We start from the raw sequence: 23,631 nt of genomic DNA, 5'->3' as shown, positions 1-23,631 counted from the left end.
ATGAAAAACATGATTACCAAATTTCAAAATCATAATGGAAGAGAATAACAGATTAAATATAGTATAAAGGGATCCCTGGGTGGTTCAGCGATCTAGCGCCTGCCTTCAGCCCGAGAGGTGATCCTGGAGTCCCTGGATCAAGTCCCGCTTTGGGCTCCCTGCATGGAGCCTGCTTTTATCTCTGCCTCTCTCTCTCTGTCTTTCATGAATGAATAAATAAAATCTTTAAAAAATAAAGTATAAAATAACATAAAATCAAATCAGTGAATTACAAAACTAGGATAAGAAATATTCAGATAACACACAGGAAAAAATAAAAGGATAATTATAATAAGTGAAAATGCAAGAGATAAAGTAGATAGTTCCATAATCTCTAACACTGAAATAATATGAATTCCAGAAGGAGTAAATAAATAGGAACTGGGGAAATAATAATTAAAGAAATAGTAGTGACAATGCCAGTCAAGACTGCATCAGAGAAAAGCTTAAAAGAGGAGCTTACTATGTCACTTTTTTTAGCTAGAACAAAAATGCAATGCCATGAAAAGGATGGAACCTGAGATCTGCCAGGCTCTGGTTCCAGAAACAACTAGAAACGGCAGGAAGTGTGACTCTGGAGAAGTAGAAGGGGATCAAAGTTCCCCAAAGTAGAGGAACAAGTCAAACTCACCAAGAATCCAGAGGCAGAAATGGAGTTCCTTGCCTTTGAGAGGAAACTGAAACTCAGTGCAAGTGATCATTACTGAAAGCTATGGCTTATAAGAAGGTGTATGCCTAGGAAAGGCAAAGGACACAGACATAGCCTCAAAACCAATGAATCAGACTAATTTCATATGAAAGGGACAGAGTTCAAAATGAAGAGACATTTGATTCTCCAAATTCCTACAAACAGGAGGGAGTAGGAAAACTACTCAGCTTTAAGGAAGCAAATCATTCCTTATGGTTAAAAAATAATAATAATTCAGAGGGAAAAGCCAAGAGCCCAAAAGACAGAGCAAAGAGTCATGAGGAACATCCCCAGAAAGAAACACTAAACCCTAATCAAGAAACAGGAAACAAATACCTGGCTAGATTTCAGAACTGCTATAGAATCGTCATCACTATGGGTCTCCCATTTTCCCTGGTTTTGAATGGGAGCTCTCCAGGCTCTCTACCATGTGTTGGCTATAGCCAGGCTGGGAGGTGGAGGAAATCACTTGTTCCTTTAGTTCACAGGTGTTTAGATTAGAAGAAACCATACCAGGGAAGCCTCAACAATACCTGGATATGATTTTTATTAAGTTTATTGAGGTATAATTTATATCAATAAAACTGTATCCACTTAAAATGTAGAGTTGGATGAATTTTGACAAATACTTATATAACCATCACAATAAAGATACAGATTCTATCACACTCAAAGGTGCTCTCAAGCTCCTTTGTTGTCAATCTCCTACAAACCAAGACAACTCCCATTTAATAGAATCTCATGTACATGGAATCAAACAGTATGTACATTTTTATGTCTGGCTTCTCTCACCGAAGAAAATGTTTTTGAGATCCAGCCATATTGTTACATGTAACAAAATTTAATTTCTTAGGGCCTCTGGATGGCTCAGTCAGTTAAGCATCCAACTTTTAGTTTGAGCTCATGCTCAGTGGGGAGTCTGCTTGAAAGATTCTCTCCCTCTTCCCCACCCCTCACCCCATTCATGTGCTTTCTCTCCAAATAAATAAATCTCATTTTTAAAAAGTTCGTTTCTTTTTATTGATTAGTAGTATTCCCTAATATGAATGAACCATAACTTGCATATTTATTCATGTGCTGATGAACATGTTGATTGTCCCCACATTTCAGCTACTATGAAAAAAAACCATGAACATTCCAATTCAAGTACTTATGTGGACATACATTTTCATTTGTCTTGACTAAATATCTGGTAATAGAATTATGGAATCATATGGTAAGTTATCTTAAACTTTCTAGAAAATTAACAAACTGTTTTCCAAAGTGATTGTGCCAGTTTACATTCTCATCAACACTGCATGAGCCTTCCTGTTTCATCACATCATCAGCATACTTGGCTTTCTAAGTCTTTATAATTTAGCCATTCGAATGCATGTGTGGTAATATCACATTGTACTCGACCATGTTCATTTTCCTGATCAAGAATAATGGTGACCATCTTTTCACATGCGCATATTAGTCATTGATATATTTTCTTTTGTGAAATATCTGTAAAATCTTTAGCAAATTAGATTGTCTACTTTTCTTGAATTGTAAAGAGATCTTCACATATTCTAGACACAGTTCTTTGTCAGATATTTGTACTTAGAATATTTTCTCCCATTCTGTACCTTGCCAGGTGATTTTCCAAATGATGTCTCTCAAAGAAAAAAGTTTTAAATAGTCCAGTTTATAACTTATTTCTTGTGGGGTTTTTTTTTACAACTTACTTTAGTAATCTTTGCCTATTCCTGGGTCACAAAGATCTTTCTGTTTTCTTTTCAAAGTTCTCTAGTGTTGCGGCAGCCTGGGTGGCTCAGCAGTTTAGCGCCACCTTCGACCTAGGGCATGACCCTGGAGACCCAGGATCGAGTCCTGCGTCGGGCTCCCTGCATGGAGTCTGCTTCTCTCTTTGCCTCTCTGTCTGTGCGCTCTCTAGGTTTAGCATTTTCATTTAAGTCTATAACCCATTTCATTTTTTCCCATATGGGTATCCAGTTGTTCCCTCATAATTTGATTTAATTCCTTTAATTCCATTGCCATCTTTATGGAAAATCAATTGACTGTATATGTGCAGATATATTTCTAGAATTTCTGTTCTAATCTATGGCTTTATCTATCTTCTCACCAACACTGCTATCTTTATTACTGTAGCTTTAATTCTAAAAATCAGGAACGTTAAGTCCTCTACCTTTTTCTTTCCTTTACGTATAATTGCTTTGGTTTTTCATGGATAACAAATTGAGCAGAGGACGTTCCCCTCTATCCCTAATTTACTGGGAGTTTTTATCATGGAGAGTTGTTGCATTATATTAAGTGCTTTCTCTGCATCTACTGAGATGATGACATGATTTTTCTTTCTTAAATCATTTATGTGATGAAGTGCCAAAACCCCTCATGTTCCTGGGATTGAACCATGTACATTCATGATATAATAACCCTTTTATCCTTTTTCTGGATACAATTTGCTAATTAAGAATGTTTAAGTCTATGTCCATGAGGGAATATTGGTATACAGTTTTATGTTCTTGTAAGGTCTTTGTCTACTTTTGGAAACAACATAATACTGACTGAACAAAATCAGTTGGGAAGCATTCCCTTTTTCCCTATTTCCTGAAAAAAAATTTCATGCAGGATGGTATTTCTTCCATAAAAGCCCGATAAAATTCACCAAGGAAGCCATGTGGGTTTGGAGATTTCTTTGTGGGAAGGTGGTTAATTACAAATTAAGTTTCCTTGGTGGAAATAGGGCTACTCAAATTTCCCATTTCTTCTTGAGTCAGTGTTGGTTTTGTGTCTTTCAAGGAACATGTCCACTTTGTCAAAGTTTTCAGTGGTATAAAGCTCTTTATATTATTCTTTTTATATTCTTACTGTGTGCAGAATCCATATGGAGTCTCCTTTTCATTCTGGATAATGCTAATTCGTGTTTTCTCTTTCTTTTAATTGTGGCAAAATACACATGAAATTTACTGTCTTAACCATTTTTAAGTGTACAGTTTAGTGGCATTAAGTACATTCACAGGGGTGCCTAGGTGACTCAGTTGGTTAGAAATTGAACTCTTGGTTTCAGCTTAGATCATGATCTCAAGGTCATGGGATCTAGCCCCATGCCCGGCTCCGCACTGAACACGAAGTCTGCTTGTCACTCTCCCTCTGCTCCTCCCCCTGATCATGTACTCACACACTTTCTCAAATTATAATTTTTTTTTAAAATAGTACATTCATATTGCTATGCACCCATCACCACCATCTCTAGAGCATTTTCATCTTCCAAACTAAAACACTGTACCTATTAAACAGTAACACCCCATTCCTCTTTGCCTGCAGCCATTGGCAAATACTATTCTACTTTCTGCTTTTATGAATATCATTACTTCAGGTACCTCACAGGAGTGGAAACATACAGTATTTATGTTTTTGTGACTGGCTTATTTCCCCTAGCATAGCATCTTCAAGTTTCATCGTGCTATAAAATGCTTCAGAATTTCCTTCCTTTTTAAGGCTCACTCATCTTCACTCTCTGCATATACCACATTTTCTTTCCAATCATCAACTAATGAACACTTGGAATTCTTCTACATTTTGGCTAGTACAAGTAATGATACCATGAACATGGGTGTACAAATAATCGTTCAAGTCCTTGTTTCAATTCTTTTGGATATATACCTAGAAGTTGGTTTGCTAGATCATAAGGTAACTATTTTTTAATTTATTTGAGGAACTGGCATACTATTTAACACAGTAGCCTATCACATTTTACATTCCTCCCAATAGTGCACAAGGGTCCCAATTTCTCCACATCCTTGCTACTAAGAAACAACTATTCTAGTTGATGAGTTTTTTTACTAGCAGCCATCCTAATAGCTGTGAGGTATATCTTAGTATATTTTTGATTTGCATTCCAGAGCATCTTTTCATGTGTTTCTTGGCCATTTGTGTAACTTCTCTGGAGAAATGTCTATTCAAGGTTTTTCACCTACTTTGTGACCAGACAGGTCTTCTTCTTGACACTGAGTTGTAGAATTTTTGCTTTTGTTTTTCTTTGTAGAGACAATGCATGTGTGGGTGAGCCCGGCAGCAGAGGTTGGGGAGGGTAGGGACAAGAGAGAGAGTGAGAAAATTTCAAGCAGACTCCAAGATGGGCAAAAAGCCCAACTCAGGGCTCAATCCCACGACCCCAAAATCATGACCCAAGCCAAAAATCAAGAGTTGGAAACCTAATCGACTGAGCCATCCAACCATCCCAACTTGTAGAATTTTTGATATATATTCTGAAGACTAATCATGTTTCAATTTGCAAATATTCTCTCCCATTGCATGAGATGTCTTTTCACTCTGTTGACTGCATCCTTGGATACACATTAATTTTTAATTTTGATGTAACTCATCTATTTTTCTGCTTTTGGTGTCATAGCCATTATTAAACCCACTGTCATGAAGCTTCTCCTCTATATTTTCAACTAAAAGTTTTATAGTTGTAGCTCTTATGTTTAGGTCTTGGTCCATTCTGAGTTAATTTTTGTATATACTGTAAGGTAAAAGTCCACCTGCATTCTTTTGCATGTTTTGCATCCAGTTTTCCCAGCAAAATTTGTTGAAAAATCTGTTCTTTTCCTATTGACTAATCTTGGTACCCTTGTCAAAAATAATTTGATCATATGTGCAAGAGGTTATTTCTGGGGTCCCTATTCTAGTGTATTATTCTATATATGTCTGTCTTTATGCTAATACCACTGTTTTGGTAACTATGGTTTTGCAATAAATTTTAAAATCAGGAAGTGTGAGGATTCCAGTTTTGCTCTTCTTTTCCAAGATTGTTTTGGCTATTCATTGTCACTTGAGATTCCATATGAATGTTAGGATGGATTTTTGTATTTCTGAGGGAAGAAAAAAAACACATCACTGGAATCTTGATAGTACTGCATTGGATCCACATATCACTTTGAATATACTGGCATCTTAACATATTAAATCTTCCATGAGCACAGGATGTCTTTTCATTTTTTAATGCCTTCTTTAATATCTTTCAGCAACATTTTGTAGTTTTTCACCTCTTTAATTCCTAAGTATTTTATTCATTATCATACTATTGTAAATAGGATTGTTTTCTTCATTCCTTTTTAGATTGTTTACTGTTAGCATATAAAATAACGCAACTGATTTTTGTGTTGGTATTGTATCCCGCTGCTTTGTTAAATTTATTAGTTCTAACAGTTTTTTATAAAATACATAGGGTTTTCTGTGTATAAGATCATGTCATTTGTGAACAGAAATGATTTTACTTTCTTTCCAATTTGGATGCTTTTTATATCTTTTTCTTGCCTAATTGCGCTGGCTAGAACTTCTAGCACTGTACTGAAGTGACAAGAGTGGGCATCATTGTCCTGTTCCTGATCTTAGCGCAAAGTCTGTCTTTCAACATGAAGTATGATGTTAGCTGTCTGCTTTTCATACGTGGACTATCATTTTGAGGTAATTCCCTTCCATTCCTAGTTTATTAAGCATTTTTGTCATAAAAGAGTATTAAATTTGTCAGATGCTTCTTCTGCATGAGTTGAGATGATCATGTGGTTTTTTCCATCATTCCATTAATGTATGTATTATATTGATTGATTTTCATATGTTGAAGTATCCTTACATTCCAGGAATATCCCACTTGGTCATGGTGAATAATCCTTTTAATATGCTGCCAAGTTGTAGGCTAGTTATACTTTTTTTTTAAGATTTTTTTACATCAATATTCATCAGGGAAATTGGTCTGTAGTTTTCCAGTAGTCTTTACCCAGCTTTAGTATCAGAATAATGCTGACCTCATGCCATGAATTTAAAAGTGTTTCCTCCTCTTCAATTTTTGGAAGAGTCTGAGGACTGGTACTAAATATTCTTTAGATGCTCAGTAAAATTTACCCATGAAGCCATATGGGTGAAGGCTTTCTTTTGTTGTGAAACTGCTGAATATTCCTTCAATCACCTTAACAGTTAGAGGTCTTTTCAGACTTTCTATCTCTTTGTGATTTCTATCTCTTTTCTTGGTAGATTATGTATTTCTAGTAATTTGGTCATTTCATCTGGCTTATCCCATTTGTTGGAATATATCAGCTCATCACACTCACCTATAATCCTTTTTATTTCTGTAAAAACAGTTGTAATATCCCCTCTTTCATTTCTAATTTCAGTTCCTTTAGTCTTCTTTCTTTTCTAGTCAATCCAGCTAAAGGTTTGTCAATTTTGTTGATTTTTAAGAAAACAACTCTTGGTATTATTTTTTCCCTAATGTCTTTTTCATTCTCCATTTTGTTTATCTCTGCTCTAATTTTTATTATTTCCCTTCTGCTAACTTTGGAGTTTGTTCTTCTTTTTCTAGTTCCTTAAGATGCAAATTTAGGTTGTGAATATGAGATCCTTCATTTTTACTGTAAGCTTTTACAGCTATACGTTTCCCTCTTAGCACTACTTTCACAGCCTCTCATAAATTTTGGTATGTTGTGTATTCGTTTTATCTCAAGATATTTTCTAATATCCCTTTTGATTTCTTCTTTGACTCACTGCTTGCTTAGAGTTATTATAATTTCCACACATTTGTGAATTTTCCAGTTTTACTTCTGCTATTGACTTCTAGTTTCCCTATTTTTTGATCAGAAAAAAAAATACTCTTTGTGAGTTCAATTCTTTAGGACCTTTTTGTGGCTTATCATATGGTTTACCCTAGAGAATATTCAAAGCACACTTGAGAAAAATGTGTATTCTGCTGTTGTTATGTAGAAAGCTCTGCATCTATCTGTTTGGCCCAATTGGTCCATAGTGTTGTTCAAGTCTTCTGATTGTTATATACATTATTGAATGTGGGAATATGGGGTACTGGAGTTTTCTACTATTATTGTAGAGCTATTTCTCCCTTTAGTTCTATCAATGTTTGTCTCATATATTTAGGACTTCAGATGTTTGGTGAATATACTTGTAATGGTTATGTTTTCTTGGTGAATTGACCTTTTTATCATAATATAATGTCCTTGTCTCATTAAAACTTCTTAAAGTAAGAAAATCATACTTTTGTATGATATGTAGCCATATCTGCTCTCCTTTGGTTACCATTTACATGGAATATCTTTTTTTTATCTTTTCATTTTCAATGTGTGTGTCTCCTTAGATCTAAAGTGAATCTCCTGTAAACAGCATATAGTTGGCATTTTTTATCCATTCTGCTAAGCCATGACTTTTCATTGTGGAGTTTAACCATTTACACATAATGCAATTAATTAGTGACAGACAAAATCTTATTATTGCCATCTTCTGTATTCTTATAGCTTCTTTGTCTCTCATTTCCTCCCTTACTGCTGCCCTTTTTAGTTGATTTCTTTGTAGTAACATGTTTTGATTCCCTTCTGTATATTCCCTTTTCTGTATATTTTCTTTGTGGTTACCATGAAGATCTCACACACACATACACACACACACATATACACACAAATCCTAAAGTTTAACAATATATTTTAAACTTCAATTGCATGCAAAACTCTACTACTTTATAGCTCCACATCTCTCCCCACAATTCTGTTATTCATACCATGTATTCATTAACACATATCTATAACTATTTTATGCATATTACTTTTTACTCTTAAAAAAATGGAATTAAAAAAATGGAATTATACACCAAAATTAAAAATTCTACAGGTTTTTATATTTGTCCATGTATTTCTTTTTATTTGATCAGTCTGACCAGTATTAACCAATTTTATTTAGCTTTTCAAAAAAAAAATTAATGCCTGGTCCATTGATCTTTCCCTATTGTTTTCTGTTGCATTGATTTCTACTATTTATATTATTTCCTTCATTTTATTTACAGTGGGTTCACTCATCTCTTATTTTTCTAGCTTCCAAAGAGGGAAGCTGTGATCACTGATTTTTGTTATCTCCTTTTCTGTTATAAACATTAAAAACTATAAATTTCCCTCTAAGCACTACCCTAGCTGCACCTTTAAGTTTTATATTTTCCTTATTCTTTGTTTGAAAATATTTTCTAAATTTCCTTGTGATTTCTTTCTTGACCAATGAGTTTCTTAGAAGTGATATTTTGGGGGCACCTGGCTGTCAGTGAGGCATGTGACTCAGGGTTGTGAGTTCAAGCCCCACATTGGGTGTGGAGATCACTTAAATATAAGATCTTTTTTAAAAGGGGTGCCTGGGTGGCTCAGGGGTTGAGCGTCTGCCTTTGGCTCAGGTTGTGATCCCGGAATCTCACGGGAGCCTGCTTCTCCCTCTGCCTATGTCCCTACCTCTCTCTCAGTGTTTCTCATGAATAAAGAAAATCTTTTTTAAAAAGAAGTTATTTTTTAAATTTATAAACATTTGAGGGCTTTTCTGGATGTACAATACTACTATTGTTCATTTCTCATTAAATTCAAATGAGGACAGAATACATACTCTGTGTCTTTCATCTTTTGATCAACTGAGATTTCTTTTATGACCTAGACATGACCTATCTGGATGAACATTCCATGTGTACTTAAAGAATGTGTAATCTGCACCTATTGGGTGGGGTATTTTATAGATGTCAATGAGGCTGAGGTGGGTCAATGCATTGTTCAAGTCCTTTAGCCTTACTGATTTTTCTGCTCCATCAGTTCCTAAGAAAGGGTGTTAAAATCTGCAACATTTATGGATTTGTCTATTTCTCCCTTTAGCTATAATTTTTGCCTCTTGTTTTTGAAGATTATTTGCTTATTATTTTTTTAAAGATTTATTTTTTTTATTTATTTATGAGAGAGAGAGAGAGAGAGAGAGAGAGAGAGAGAGGCAGAGACACAGGAGGAAGGAGAAGCAGGCTCCATGCCAGGAGCCTGACGTGGGACTCGATCCCAGGACTCCAGGATCGTGCCTGGGCCAAAGGCAGGCGCCATACCGCTGAGCCACCCAGAGATCCCCCCGCTTATTTTCTACATACACATTTATAATTGTTATGTCATGTTTATTAACTGACCCTTGTATCATTACAAAATTGTTTGTTCCTAATAATTCTCCCTAGCTTACCCTCTATTTTACCTGATATTAAATACAGCATTCCAACTTTCTTATCCTTGTTTTCATTTTAGATCTCTACATTCTACATCTCTTTCAATTTACTTGTCTTTGTATATTAAAGTATGTCTCAGAGATAACATACAATTAGTTCTTGTTTTTTATCCAATATAACAATCACTGCCTGTGGATCGGGCTGTTGAGTCCATTTACATTTAACATGATTATTGATATGGTTCTATTTAATATGTCACTTTGCTATTTATTTCATATTTTTCCCATCTCCTTTGTTCCTCTGTTCTTCCCTACCTTTTGTGTTGACTATTTTACTGTATTCCATTTTAATCCCTCTAGCTATATTTATTCCCAGTTATATGTCTATTTTATTTTTGATACTTGTTCTAAGTATGTGCTACATAACATCTAATGTGGCTCCCAATGATCCCCATTTCCCGGTATTCATGCCCTTCTATAAGCCCTTTTTATTGAGTATACAGTGAATCTACTGATTTACTTCTAATAACCTGAATCTACAAATGACAAGCTATCACTTCCAAGATTAGCTTACAAAAAGAGCCTGGTTTCCATCTTGCTTATTCTCTCCAATGCAAGCCAGCTGCCATGCTGCACGCTGGATAAAGTCTAAACAAGGAACAGAGGGAAGCCTCTAAATGAAAGCCGTAAGACTGAGGCCCTCAGACAAACATCCCACAAATACTTTGACTATAGGTTTATAAGAGAACCTGAGCCAAAGTTCCAGCTAAGCCATGTCCACATGATAATAAATATTTATTATTTTTAAGCTACTAAGACTTGGGAGTAATTTGTTATGCAGCAATAGACAACTAATACAGATTTTTATTACTACTTTAAAATGTGGAAAAGTCTTTTGAATCAGATAGTGGTTGGAGGTTGGAATGACTGAGTAGTAAGCTAGAGTAAGACAAAATTGACTTGAAGAGCTGTTAGTAGAAATCTTAAATTTAAGGACATTGCTAGTGAGAACTCAAGACAAAGTGAGAGACATGTTATTGAAAATTAGAGGAAGAGGTATTCTTTTACTACAATGGCAGAAAGCTATACTATCACCTTCAGTAACATGTAAAATAGAAAATGTGCTTAGTAAATTGGGTGAGTGATATAGTGAAGGAGATTTCCAAGCAAAGTAGTTCTTGTTGCCTATAGTAAAATGCAAAAGGAGAGAAAAAATATAGTGGAGGACACTTAAAGAAAAAAGAAGCAGGACTTCATAATTTTAAAAATTCCTAGTCTCCAGCTGGCAAAAGATGCTAAAGTAAGAATGGCATCCAAGTGAAGTTTGGGCATTGCTTAGAGATAAAGCCAAGAGTACAGATGAAAAACCTTTTAAGATCAAAAATATTAAAGGTGGTACATCAGAGCACTCTATACATTCACACATGGAGAACTTTAAAAAAAAATAAAGGCTATGAAATAAAGATTCTCTCAAACAACAGAGTCTCTAGAAAGGTTAAAGTCATTGTCCTTCAATTATATCAGTGGAGCACCTGCATGGCTCAGTGGTTGAGCCTCTGCCTTTGGCTCAGGTCGTAATCCTGGAGTCCTGGGATCAAGTTCTGCATCGGGCTCCCTGGAGGGAACCTGCTTCTCCCTCTGCCTATGTCTCTGCCTCTGTGTGTCCCTCATGAATAAATACATGAAATCTTTTTAAAACATTATATCAGCAAAATAACTACTCTCCTGGACTGAAAAAGATAAGTGTACAAAATGAAAAGGGACCACCGGACCCCCAAAGTCTTCTAGAAGGAAGCAACTGAGAAAACTGCTCAGCTGCAAATACATGCTATCTTTCATGAAAAAGGAAGAACTCAGAAGATGGAATCAAGAACCTAGTGGGAGGAGTCAAGAGACATGGAATATTATTCCCAGGTCTTAAGCCTGAATTAAGGAATTCCCAATACCTACCCAACTAGATTTCAGAATTGCTATGGGCCAGTGACTACTTTGTGACTCTTATTATTCTCCTTTTTAGAAACATCTATAGTGATTATTGTAGTTGGGCGTGTAGGGAGCAGGTTAACTACTGGAACAGATGTTTTTCCAAATATGAAACACAAATAGCCATTAAGCACATGAAAAGATGCTCAGCATAATGAGTTATTAGGGGATACAAATTAAAACCACAATGTAATATAACTACATGCCCATCAAAATGACCAAAATCAAAAACACTGATAATACCAAGAGCTGAGGATGTAAAAAAACTGAAACATTCACACACTGCTAATAGGGATGTAAAACGGTACTGCCCCTTTGGAACATGGTTTGGTATTTCTCTTATAAAGTTAAATTGTACACTTATCATACAACTCACTGCTAGAATTCTACCCAAAGGAAATGAAAACCATGTGTTCAAACAAAAATCTGCAATATGCAATATGAATGTCCACAGCAGCATTATTTATAATGCCAAAGTCTGTTAACAATCTAAATATCCACTAACTAGTGAATGAATAAACAAAATGTTTATTGATGATTTACTCATCAATGGAAAACCATTCAGGGTTAAAAAGGAATAGACTATAGATACATGCAACATGAACATCAGTAACAATGCACCAAGTGAAAGAACCGGATGCATAAGACTATATACTTTATGATTCCACTCATATCAAATTTCTAGGAAAGGCAAAACTATAGAGACAAAAAGCAGATCACTACTTGTCTGAGCCTTGGAGTGTCATTCAATATTATAAAGATATTAGTTCTTTCCAAATTGATATACAGACTCAATACATTGCCAATCACAATCTCAATGGAGGTGAGTGTGTATAAACTGGCCAGCTAATCATAAATTTTAAATGAGAATGTGAAGAACCAAGAAGAGCCAAAGCAATCTTGAAGAAGAAAACTGGAGGGCATAACTATACTACTAAAAAATCAAGATTTATTTCAAAGCTTTGGTAATTAAGGCAGAGTAGAACAGCATACAGATAGACAAACAGACCAATGGAAGGGACAAGAGTCCAGAAACAAACCCACAAAAATAAGATTTCATAGTTTATAATAATGATGCCAACTACAGGAGAATGGCTTTTTTCTTTTAAGATGCTGGATCAAATGGCTATCTGCTATCCTGGGCGGTGGCAAGGGGGTATAGCAGGGAGCCCTACCTCACTTCATATACAAAAATCAATTCCAGATGTAGCACATACCTAAATGAGAAAGATAAAACTAGAAAGCTTCTAGAAGCTAATATAGGCAAGTATCTCCATGATCCTGGGTTAGGCAAAGGCAAGAAATCTTAAACAAGACACACAAAAACAAACACAAACAATATCTCAAATAACAGATAAAACTATAATTAATAACATTCAACAGAAGACACAGTGAAAGTGGGAGAAGATATCTCCCATACATATATCAACAATTTGTATCCAGAATATATAATTAGAACAAATCAATACAGAAAAGACTGACAATGTTTTATTAAAAAATGAGTAGGAACTTCACAAAAGTGGACATCCAGATGGCCAAAAAGCATGGAGAAAAGTGCTCATAGTCATTAGTCATGAGGAAAAATGCAAATTAAAACACTACACTAGAATTGCTAAAACTAAAAGAAACTGACAAACCAAGTGCTGGAAAGATGAGGAGCCACAGGCTCTGAAGTTCTACCATGGAAATGTAAATTCCTATAACCATTTTTGGAAAACTCTTTGGCATTATCTACTGTAATTACACTTCCAAGTCAACATACTGCATGAAAAGACACGTAAAAGAATGTTCACCATAGAATTATTTATAATAGCCAAAACCTGGAAAAAAAAAAATGTCCTATAACAGTAGAATGGATAAAAAAAAAAAAAAAAACAGTAGAATGGATAAATGTGATATATTCACACAGCAGTAAACTAAAAATATAATCCATTGATAAATTCAACAACATGAATCAATCTCACAACATAATGTTGAGCCAATGAATAGAAAAAAGTGAACATACTTTTTATGAATCAGAAACAATTAAAACTAATGTATAGTGACATAATGCAGAATAGTGGTTACTTCGGAGGGATGATAAATGACTGGGAAGGAGCAGGACAGGTTTCTGGAGAGTTAGTGATGTTCTCTATCTTGATTTAGAAGGCGATTACATAACAGTATCTATTTTGTAAGACTTCATCAAGCTTTAGACCTGATATCATGCCTTGTATGTTACATGTTAATTTTAAAAGTTTGTCACAAAGAATGAACTACAGCTACATTTATTAACATGGGTGAATCTGAAAAATATGATGAGAAAAAGAAGCTTCAAAATAATACGTAAATGATGATCCCATTTATATAACATTCAAAAAATCAAAAAGCAAAGAAATGATTAACACAGAAGACAGGACAATGATCCTCTCAGATGGGAAGAGGAGCCAGTAGGGAAGGACATCTAAAGGTCTCCTGGAGGACTATAACATGCTATTTCATGAGTAGGCTACAAGTATGGGGTATTATTAGAAGTATTATTTTGTAATTGTTCTTTAAAGTGTATCTATGTATTTTTGCACACTTTTTACATGTATGCTGTTTTACAGCTGTAAAATATCACAAGAGTAATAAAACTCCTGCACAACTACTGCATTAAAAATGATCACAAAACTAAAATGAGAACTAGATTTCATGTCTTTGCATTCATCTGAGCAGCAGGTAATAATGTTATATACAATCTGAAGAATCATCTTCTTAAGGTATTGGAAAATACAAATGAAACAATAAATAGTAACAATTAATAATGCAGTAAACTATCAAATAACACTGAAAATAAGAAAAAAATAATTTTCAATGATCCACAACATACTTAATTTTTCAAAGGGAACTTTATTAGGAATAAAAAGAAAAACAAAACTAAATGAAAAAAATTAGATGCTTAACAAAACTAAAAAATGACCAGAGATTCATAAACAACTTAAGACTTCATGTTTTCCCTACTTCCTACCTTAAAACAACACAATTCATTTTAAAAATTAAAAATAAGAATGTCTTTAAAAGTCATACAACATTTATTAATAGATCTCTGGTTTAACAGATAACACTTAGAGAGTATTTTAGTTAACCTTAAAATTAAATTTTATGTTAATATAAGCGTACTGTCATCCCTTTTTATTAAAAGAACAATCAAAACTGTTCAATAGTATGATCTCACAAAAAGAAACTTACCCATGAAATAAAAAGATGTTATTACAAAGCCCCATTCATTAAAAATTTTTTTAAAAGTGACCAAATTTCTAAAAAATATGACTCAGAAAAAAAAGAAAAAAAAAAAAAAGCCTAAGAGAAAAGCAAGGCCATTATTTTCAAATCAATTCCATCTCAGTTACAATTTGTTGCCACTTCCTTGTCTTGGTAAACACCGAAGAATGATATTTAATTGGTATGCTAATATTGAAAATTAATGAGTAGTTAAGTGGTTTCATGAGTGAAACATTATGTGTTATGGAGTATCCTAAGAAACAGTTTTCATTCTTCATTTATGTAGCAGACTTATTTCTACAGCTCAAGATTAAGTGGCTATTGTATCAAAATATCAAATTAATCAGATATAATCCATCCTAAGTGGTCTATCCAAATAAAATGATAAAAAAAAAGTTAACTTAAGAAAAATGATTAATTTTTCTTCCTTTCAAAACTCCTCCGAAACCTGAGACTGACTGAAAGAAAAGCAACTATGTATTGATCATGAGTGATTATCATCAAAGAAGAGACATACCTGTAAATTGCAAAGCAGCACAGAAAGGTCGCCTCTGGGGCAGAGGCAATTTATATGCAACAACACTCAACTCCTAGTCCCTGTCTGCATCCCACTGCCCCACCTAGACAGCAGGTCTCCACTAGCAGGTCAGGTTTTACGACACCCCCACAGAAGACTCAGGTCTACAGCTCCAAGCCCAATACAGCAGCCACTAAATCCCTGTGGCTGTTTAAATTAATTGCAATGTTAAATTCAGTGTAGTCACATTTCAAGTGCTTAGTAGTCATATGTGAATGGCTTAGTGGCTACTGTGTTGGACAGTGTGGCCACAGACCATTTCTATGCAGAAAGTTCTACTGGACCATGCTATTATAGAATATATCTTTGCCCAAACAATGGGGCTATTCCTAAATATAATGAATGTACTTAGTGAACATTTAAGGATGTTTTACTCTATGTATTACCAAACATATTTATTTATGCCAGTGGATATAAAGAATCCCTATGAAAGGGGGCACCTGTGTGGCTCAGTGGTTGAGGTCTGCCTTTGGCCCAGGGCTTGATCGCGGTGTCTTGGGATAGAGTTCCACATCAGGCTCCCTGCAGGGGAGGGATTCTCCCTCTGCCTAGGTCTCTGCCTCTCTCTGTGTGTTTCTCATGAATAAATAAATAAATAAATACATAATCTTAAAAAAAAAAACAAAAAGTATCCCAGAGAAGGAAAGGTATTGATCAGCTCCCCCATATACTCATCCAACAATTTAGGAGCAGGCGCTATTTATAGTGTTAATTTCATTTACATATAAAAATAGAGCTTAACAGTGAAAAGAGATTTTTTTTTTTTTTAGTTTTTTAGGTATCCAGACTAAAAAATTACATCATTATTTTTAAAGTGAAAAATGTTTTTTCACAAAGATCTGACATACTGGATCACAAGTACACTTTCATTATACTTGATCACCATCTGCTGGCCATGTTATTAAACTGCATAAGCAAATGAAATGCTAGCTGTAATGGGAGACATTTTTAAAGGACATACACAGTCCTGGCTTTTTGCTGCAATGCATTCCTGGAAAACCACATCATAAAGAGATCATTGTAAAGCAAATCATATTTTCCATAAGGGCAGGGCTATAATTAGATTCTTCATTCCAAACTAAAATCTGGCATCAAATAACCCATGGAAGGATCTCATTAAAGCAAGATGCAAAAATTATAGTCCTCTATAATCACTTAAAGTAGGATAATTATTCTCCAAGTCCTTTCTTATAGGTATGAACAAATTTATTATTTAGAGAACACAATATAAATTAAAAGATAAAACTTTAATTCATATAAAGATAACCTAAATCTAATACGGTAAAAGTAATATACAATAAATAATAGTTGTCTGCACACTCCTAAAATTTTTATATAATGTAGATGGTACCTCTTTATAAAATGGCTTCTAAAGAAATCTAAACTAATGACTTATTTTTCATGAACAAAGTCCTCTAAAATAAGCAGAATCCATGTGTTTCTTCCATTAGTACACAGGCTGATTCATCTTTATTCCCCTCCACCCTCTCCTAACCCATAACTTTTAAGCAAAGTTTCAAGTAAAAATAAATGGTATTAAATCATTCTTTTTCATCTTTTCTATCCTAGACCCTAACTTCACTTTGGTGATAAGCTACCAGACCACATCATACTTCACTGAAAAGTCATAAAAATAATTATAAGCCATTAAAAAGAAGCTTCACAGAATCATAAGACAAGAATACAACCTATTATCTTTGTGTTCTGTGTTTGGGATAATGCACAAAAAATAATATACAAAGATGACGTGAACTTATGTCTACTTAGGCAGCTTCTACTTCCGGGTATGACCAAATGCAAAAAAAAAAAATTTTAAGCGGGGGCGCAGCTACATTGTTATTCCTTCTATCTGGGGGGAAAGGGATTTGCTGAGTTATTTAAATAAAGATTCTTTTGAAGTCTCTTTTAAAATACTCTTAACACTCTTTCTGAGAGTTTGCAAGATTCATGTTTACAATGAGAACCTTCTACATAGCCATTAATTTATTTTTCTCAAGAACACATGATTTTTAGTAATTCAAAATAATTGACCAATGGATTTTAAGATAATATCCTTTAGGAAGACTAGATAATTAGAGAAGCAAAACAATGGTCAAACAAACTAATAAGGAAGCCCCCAGAGGAACTATTAAAATAACAATCATCATGCCAAAAGATGGTGGCCACAACAGCTAGCACTTTCCCAGGTCCCATGTCAGAGGCTCTGTGTCTCCATTTTACAAATGATGAAACCCAGGTTTTGGGAAATTAAGTAATTTGCCTGAGGATACACGGTTGCCAAGTGTCAAAAGTAAGATGTGAAAAAAGGCAAATTGCCTCATTTCAGCTCAATCTAGAAATAACCAAGAACAAAGGCATGGTCACCGAGGACTGCCAATGCAGCTCAAGGGGAGAAAAAGATGGATGAAAGGGGCATTTCCATACTTGCTACAAAAAGTACTCATGCCTACATGGTAGGTTAGAAAAGAACATGAGGTCTAGAATCATCAAGACCTAGATTCCATAACTGAATCCATCACTGGGAAAGTGGCATGACATTACTGACGCTGTTATCTCATCTATAAATACAAAGGCCCATCACGCCAATCTCACAGAACCATAAAGAGGATGGAATCAGATAATATAACTTACCAAAGATTTCTAGAATATTATCTAGCATACAAGGAATGCTTCATAAATGGTACAATTTATCCCACTTGATTTCTGTTTTAACAAATTAGAAATGCAAGTGAAATCAACAAGTATTTATTGGGAAAATTTCATCCTTATGTTTAAATTTGTGGATTTGTTACATATAGTTAAATATATGAATGTACATCACTAATGTTCATGACATCTATCCCCATACATCTTAACAAGACGGTATTTTGGAGGGCAACCTAATAGTACCTATCAAAAAATATGTGTGTAGGGCAGCCCGGGTGGCTCAGCAGTTTAGCGCCGCCTTCAGCCCAGAGTGTGATCCTGGAGACCCAGGATCGAGTCCCACGTCGGGTTCCCTGCATGGAGCCTGCTTCTCCCTCTGTCTGCGTCTCTGCCTCTCTCTCTGTGTGTCTCTCATGAATAAATAAATAAAATTTAAAAAAAAAATACATGTGTGTAAACTATTAAAAATAACACAGACACGTACAAAATAAAAGTTTTGGTTTTTTTTTGTTTTTTTTTTTTTTTAAATAAAAGTTTTTAACTTTCCACCCAGACTAGTCCTACACACTAAAGGTAAAACTGTTTCAAATGTGGCACCCAGAAATATCCCTTACACATGTACACATATGTCCATATATCCTCTGTAAAACATACATACACACAAAAGGAAGCTTACTACACTTTTATGTACTTCTTTAAAATTTTATATAGAGATCTCTCCATACTAGCCCATATAGGTTTTTCTTACCAATCCACAAGATGTTGTACCTAGTAATAATCTCACCAATAGTTTATCCATTAAATCTGTTAATGTACCTAGTTACTGAAACAGCAATTTCATTTCTGGGCATCAGGAATAGTTCAAAAAACAAGCAGTTGCATAATGGTATATGTATCAAATGTTAACTAAAGCATTCTTTATAACAATAAAAAATTAAAAGCAACAGAGACAGGTTAAGTTAGGTTAAATTACAGTAAATCTACACAATTGATTCGCAATTAAAAAAACTACACAGACTACATGACACAGGTTCAGACAAGTCAAGTGGCAAAAGAGCAAGAGCAAGTTGCAAAATAGTACATATAGTATAAATTAATTCATAATTGTTAAGTTACATTTGTGTGGCTATGTGTCTACTGCAGAATGATACACACCAAATTGCTGATGGTCATTATCTCCCATGAGGCAAGTGGAATAGGGGGATAAGGAGAGAAGGATTTTGACTTTTCATTCCACATATTTCTACATTGAGGTTTTTACAAGCATGTATTATATATAGTTTGTACAATTTCCTAAAATGAGGATAAAAACTGTATTAGTCACCAATTGCTGCATAACAAATTACCACAAACTGAAGAGCTTTAAACAACACACATATATTTTACATATTTTCTCATAGTTTCTGTGGGTCAGAAACATAGGTACAGCTGATTTGGGTCCTTTGCTTAGGGCCGTGCAAGGCTGCCATCATGGTTTGCCCAGAGCTGGGTTCTCATCTGGATACTCTACTGGAGAAGGATCCACTTTCCCCACTAGCATGATTGTCAGCAGTGTTCAGTTCCTTAGAGCTAGTGAATTCATGGCAGCCTGCTTCTTTTAAACCAGCAAGACATTAGAGCCAGTCTGCTGGCAAGACAGAGTCTTATGTATCATAATGTAATCATGGAAGTGACATCCCAATACCATTGCCATACTTTATTAGTTAGAAGCAAGTCACAGGTCCTGCCCACACACAAGACTATGAACACCCAGAGGAGGACCATGGAGCCACCTGAAAATCTGCCTACCACAAAGATAATTAATGTCTTTACCAGATCACAATGGTTAAGTACCGGAAGGATGACCAGGAAGTAATATATATGGATCCAGCTCATGGTTACAGAACTAAATGAAGTCAGCCAAACAGTACAGGGATGAGATCTAAGTCTACAGTTTCATCAGTAACATTCTGTAAAACCATGCTCCAAACTCAAATGTAAGTAAAATATTTCACTGTCAAGAATAAGCAGATATTTGACATTAAAATACAGTCATAGATCTCTAATAAAATAGAAAAATGATTTGAAAGTGGTTTTTCTAAAAGAAAACATAGGTAATGACATAACCTTAAACCAAGAAATATGAAAAAGGAAAGCAAAGAATAAAACCAGGATGGAAAAAGCTATATGTCAAAACTGATGTGAAATACTAAGTTTAAAAAAAAAAAAAAAAAGAAATACTAAGTTTACTAGTGTATGATGTGTATTGGGGGGGGGGGGAGCACGAAGATAAGCATGATTGAATATAATCTCATACTACTTCTAACATGTCTGGAATGAAGCTACACCCTGTATCCTACAGGAAGAATAAAGGTAAAGAAAAGGTGCCACCTCTACTGAATAGAGAATCCTAACAAAGAGGCTTCAAAAGGGCTCTGCATCTTTAATAATATGAAAAGGCTAGGACACAAACAGCATAATCTAAAATGCCATTAGAAATACTTCACATACAAAAAGGTCTAAGTAAAGCAGGATTTTATAAAGTGATCAAAAAAGAAACACTAAGGGGGAAAATCTTTTAAGATTAAAGAGGTTTTTCAAAGGACAAGTTGAAGTGATTGTAAAATTTATGAGGCAGCATTAAACTTCAGTTCTAAGTAACAATAAATTATTCACTATAAAAACATACATGTGTCAAATATTATAAGACTCTTAAACTTTTTAAAACAATTTCTTACAGAACTGATTAGATGTATTAGGTCAACACTAGCAGACACTAACTTTTTCATTAGCGCAGGATGACCACTCAGAGAGTAAAGGAGTAACTTTAGAAAAACAAAGACAGACCATCAGTGGACTCTTCACCACCACTCCTGATCTCATCCCACTCATTATGTATTTGGCTTTTAAATCAATTTTATTGCCTTAAAGTAAAGTTAATGTCAGTTTTATTTTTTAAATGCCTTCATGTATACAAAATTACAATTATGTTAATTCATGTACATGTGGATTAAAATGTTAAATCAAACTAAAATTGAAAATAGATTGAATTAAATTAAGAGAAAAACACAAGAAAAGATATTGAGAAGTTTTGTTTTTGCCACACTAACTGGTATTAGCCTTGGTGGTATTCTGACACTTGACCAGAAAGATATTTCAATATGTCTTTCCAGCTCACTGTCTTTATATTCCTCACAGTGTGTGAAGAGCATCTCTACAGTCTACATCCACACTTCTCTTAACTTTAAAATTTCTTTCCTCAACTTGTCCAAAAGTTTTTTTCATCCTTGTGGGCCATCCTTGCTGTCACAATCTACCTATCTCAAAAGGTTTTTGTACCGATTAAGTATGTGGCAGTGCCTAATATGATACATTCATTCATGCATGTAAGCACTCATCAAATAGAAATACTTAACAAAGTTCCCAAGAGGTTCCTTGCCAGTGTTAGGCGCTGGAAACAGTGCAAATAGGAAAAGCATAGTTCCTGCCTCACGGCATTTACCATCTAGCACAGAGGACAGATATGAAATCTTTGCATGTCATGAGTGCAGCAAGGAAGCATAGAGTCCCTTAAACAGACCTGGGGTGTTAGGTAAGAATTTTTTTAATTGTGAGCTCTAAACGACTGAGGAGGACCAAAGGACTGCCTGCTTTTCCCATTAATTACTTATTATATACCTGAGAGCTAATGTCTCATATTTGAACAATTTGCATTAAATGCCATTTTATTACAGGTGAGCAACAAAGAAAAAGAAGTTATGTGTTTAAATTATGAAGATTTTATTACAGTATTTTCTAGAAAAGTCACTAATATTTGAAGAATATTCTCTCTGTATTTTCTTAAATTTTATCCTCTGTTCCAAGGAAGAAAAGCCCATTCACTTGGGACTCCTTGAGATCTCAAATCTATTCCTACCCTAAATCTTAATTTTACACACACCTCAATCTTCACAAATATCCCCACAACTACTTATAACTGCTATGTGGAAATTATCCATGCACCTAACTCTCTTCCCTATTTACCTAAAACACCAGTTAGAAATCCAAGTCTGTACAGTCTAGGTAACGAGTGATTATGCTACCAGATGTAGGGATAGTCTTCACTTCTACAAAGATGCAGTCTCTCTCCTCTTTTTGAGTCTTATAATCCCTCTTCATCTATCTACCTTTTCTTTCCCCTTGTGATATAATGTAAAAATGTGAAAAGAAATACTTCTTTTACCTCTCAACCCTCCTTAAAAAGGAAGAAAGATCATACTCAACAAGAGATGCAATTGATCTCCAACTCAGTGTCAAAAATGAGCAGCAAATAGTGAAGGCATGCTGCATTAGAGGAGTAGCCAAGTATTACTTAGCTCCAATGTATGGCTGTCTTCTGGAGAGACAGGTGCGTCTCCAGTTTTTTAAATTGTCCAGAAAACTAGGTATTTATATGAAATTCCCCGTTTTTAAGTTTGAATAACTCATTCAAAAATCTTTAAAGATACTACATAAGTCAAACAAAAATCTATTCACATGATTCATTCAGTCTAAGACCACAAGTTTCCAACTTCTGCTCAGCTCCAAGACATGGGAAACTACTTTAGTTCACCTTTGTACTGTAAACTCCATATTCATTACCTAGAAAGGAATACAGCTTTTAGTTGGACACTCAAGAAATGTTTTGGCAAACACCTAATGGATTTTGCAGGCAAACTAAGAATTGTGTTTTTCTTCATATGCAAACCACAATCCCTTTATACCTCCATTTACCAGCTATAAGGCTAACAAAAATTCCATGATAGCACTTCTTCTATTTTTAAATCTCCCCTAACTGCAAAAAAAAATACGTATCTAACACCACCTGCTATTAACTTATCTATTCATTTCTCTTTAATCTTCTGAAAGCATCCTTAATTCTACCTACCACTTCTTCCTTTTTGCCTCTCCATTTTGTTGCCCCTTGCTAGTAAAAAAATTTTATGGACTGGATCTCTTGCATCGTATTCATCTGCCCGTTTCCATCATAATACCTGAGGTCTCAAAAACATATAACCAGGCTGTATCAACCATGAAGACATTTCAAATTACTAATAACATTTCTCTGATTAAGGGAGAAACAAAAAAATTATACCAAAAAAGAGAGACTATACTGTTAACCAAATCACATTCCAAAAAAGTAAAATTAGCAAGATAATTAGCAAGATAATGGTGATAAGGAGTGACGCATGAAGTATGGGTCATTTCAATTGCCACTGTCCAACATTTTAACATTTCAGAAAACAATACCAAAGGTAAAATTCAAAATTTGATAAAAGCCCAATGTAAACCTATCCCTCCTAAAGGCCAAAAATTATACTATGACAATAATAAACCTTTTGTGTATTTGGAAAACTTAGAAGTTTATTTTTATTTCCACTAAAAGTCCTATTTAAGTTAGGACTTTAGTGACAAAGTACAGTTGAATGGGGTTTATCGTTACATTCATTATTTTATTAAATCA

General features: G+C 34.6%; 1 protein-coding gene across 1 annotated transcript in view; it reads right to left on the bottom strand.

Moving 5' to 3' along the window:
- CEP112 (centrosomal protein 112) overlaps positions 1–23,631 on the bottom strand; it is a 398,072-nt gene that overhangs the window by 360,961 nt on the left and 13,480 nt on the right. The gene's annotated exons all lie outside the window — the stretch shown is intronic.

The sequence above is a fragment of the Vulpes lagopus genome, chromosome 12 (genome assembly GCF_018345385.1).
Source record: "Vulpes lagopus strain Blue_001 chromosome 12, ASM1834538v1, whole genome shotgun sequence".
Taxonomy (NCBI): Eukaryota; Metazoa; Chordata; class Mammalia; order Carnivora; family Canidae; genus Vulpes; species Vulpes lagopus.
This window is presented reverse-complemented; position numbering and strand designations above follow the sequence as displayed.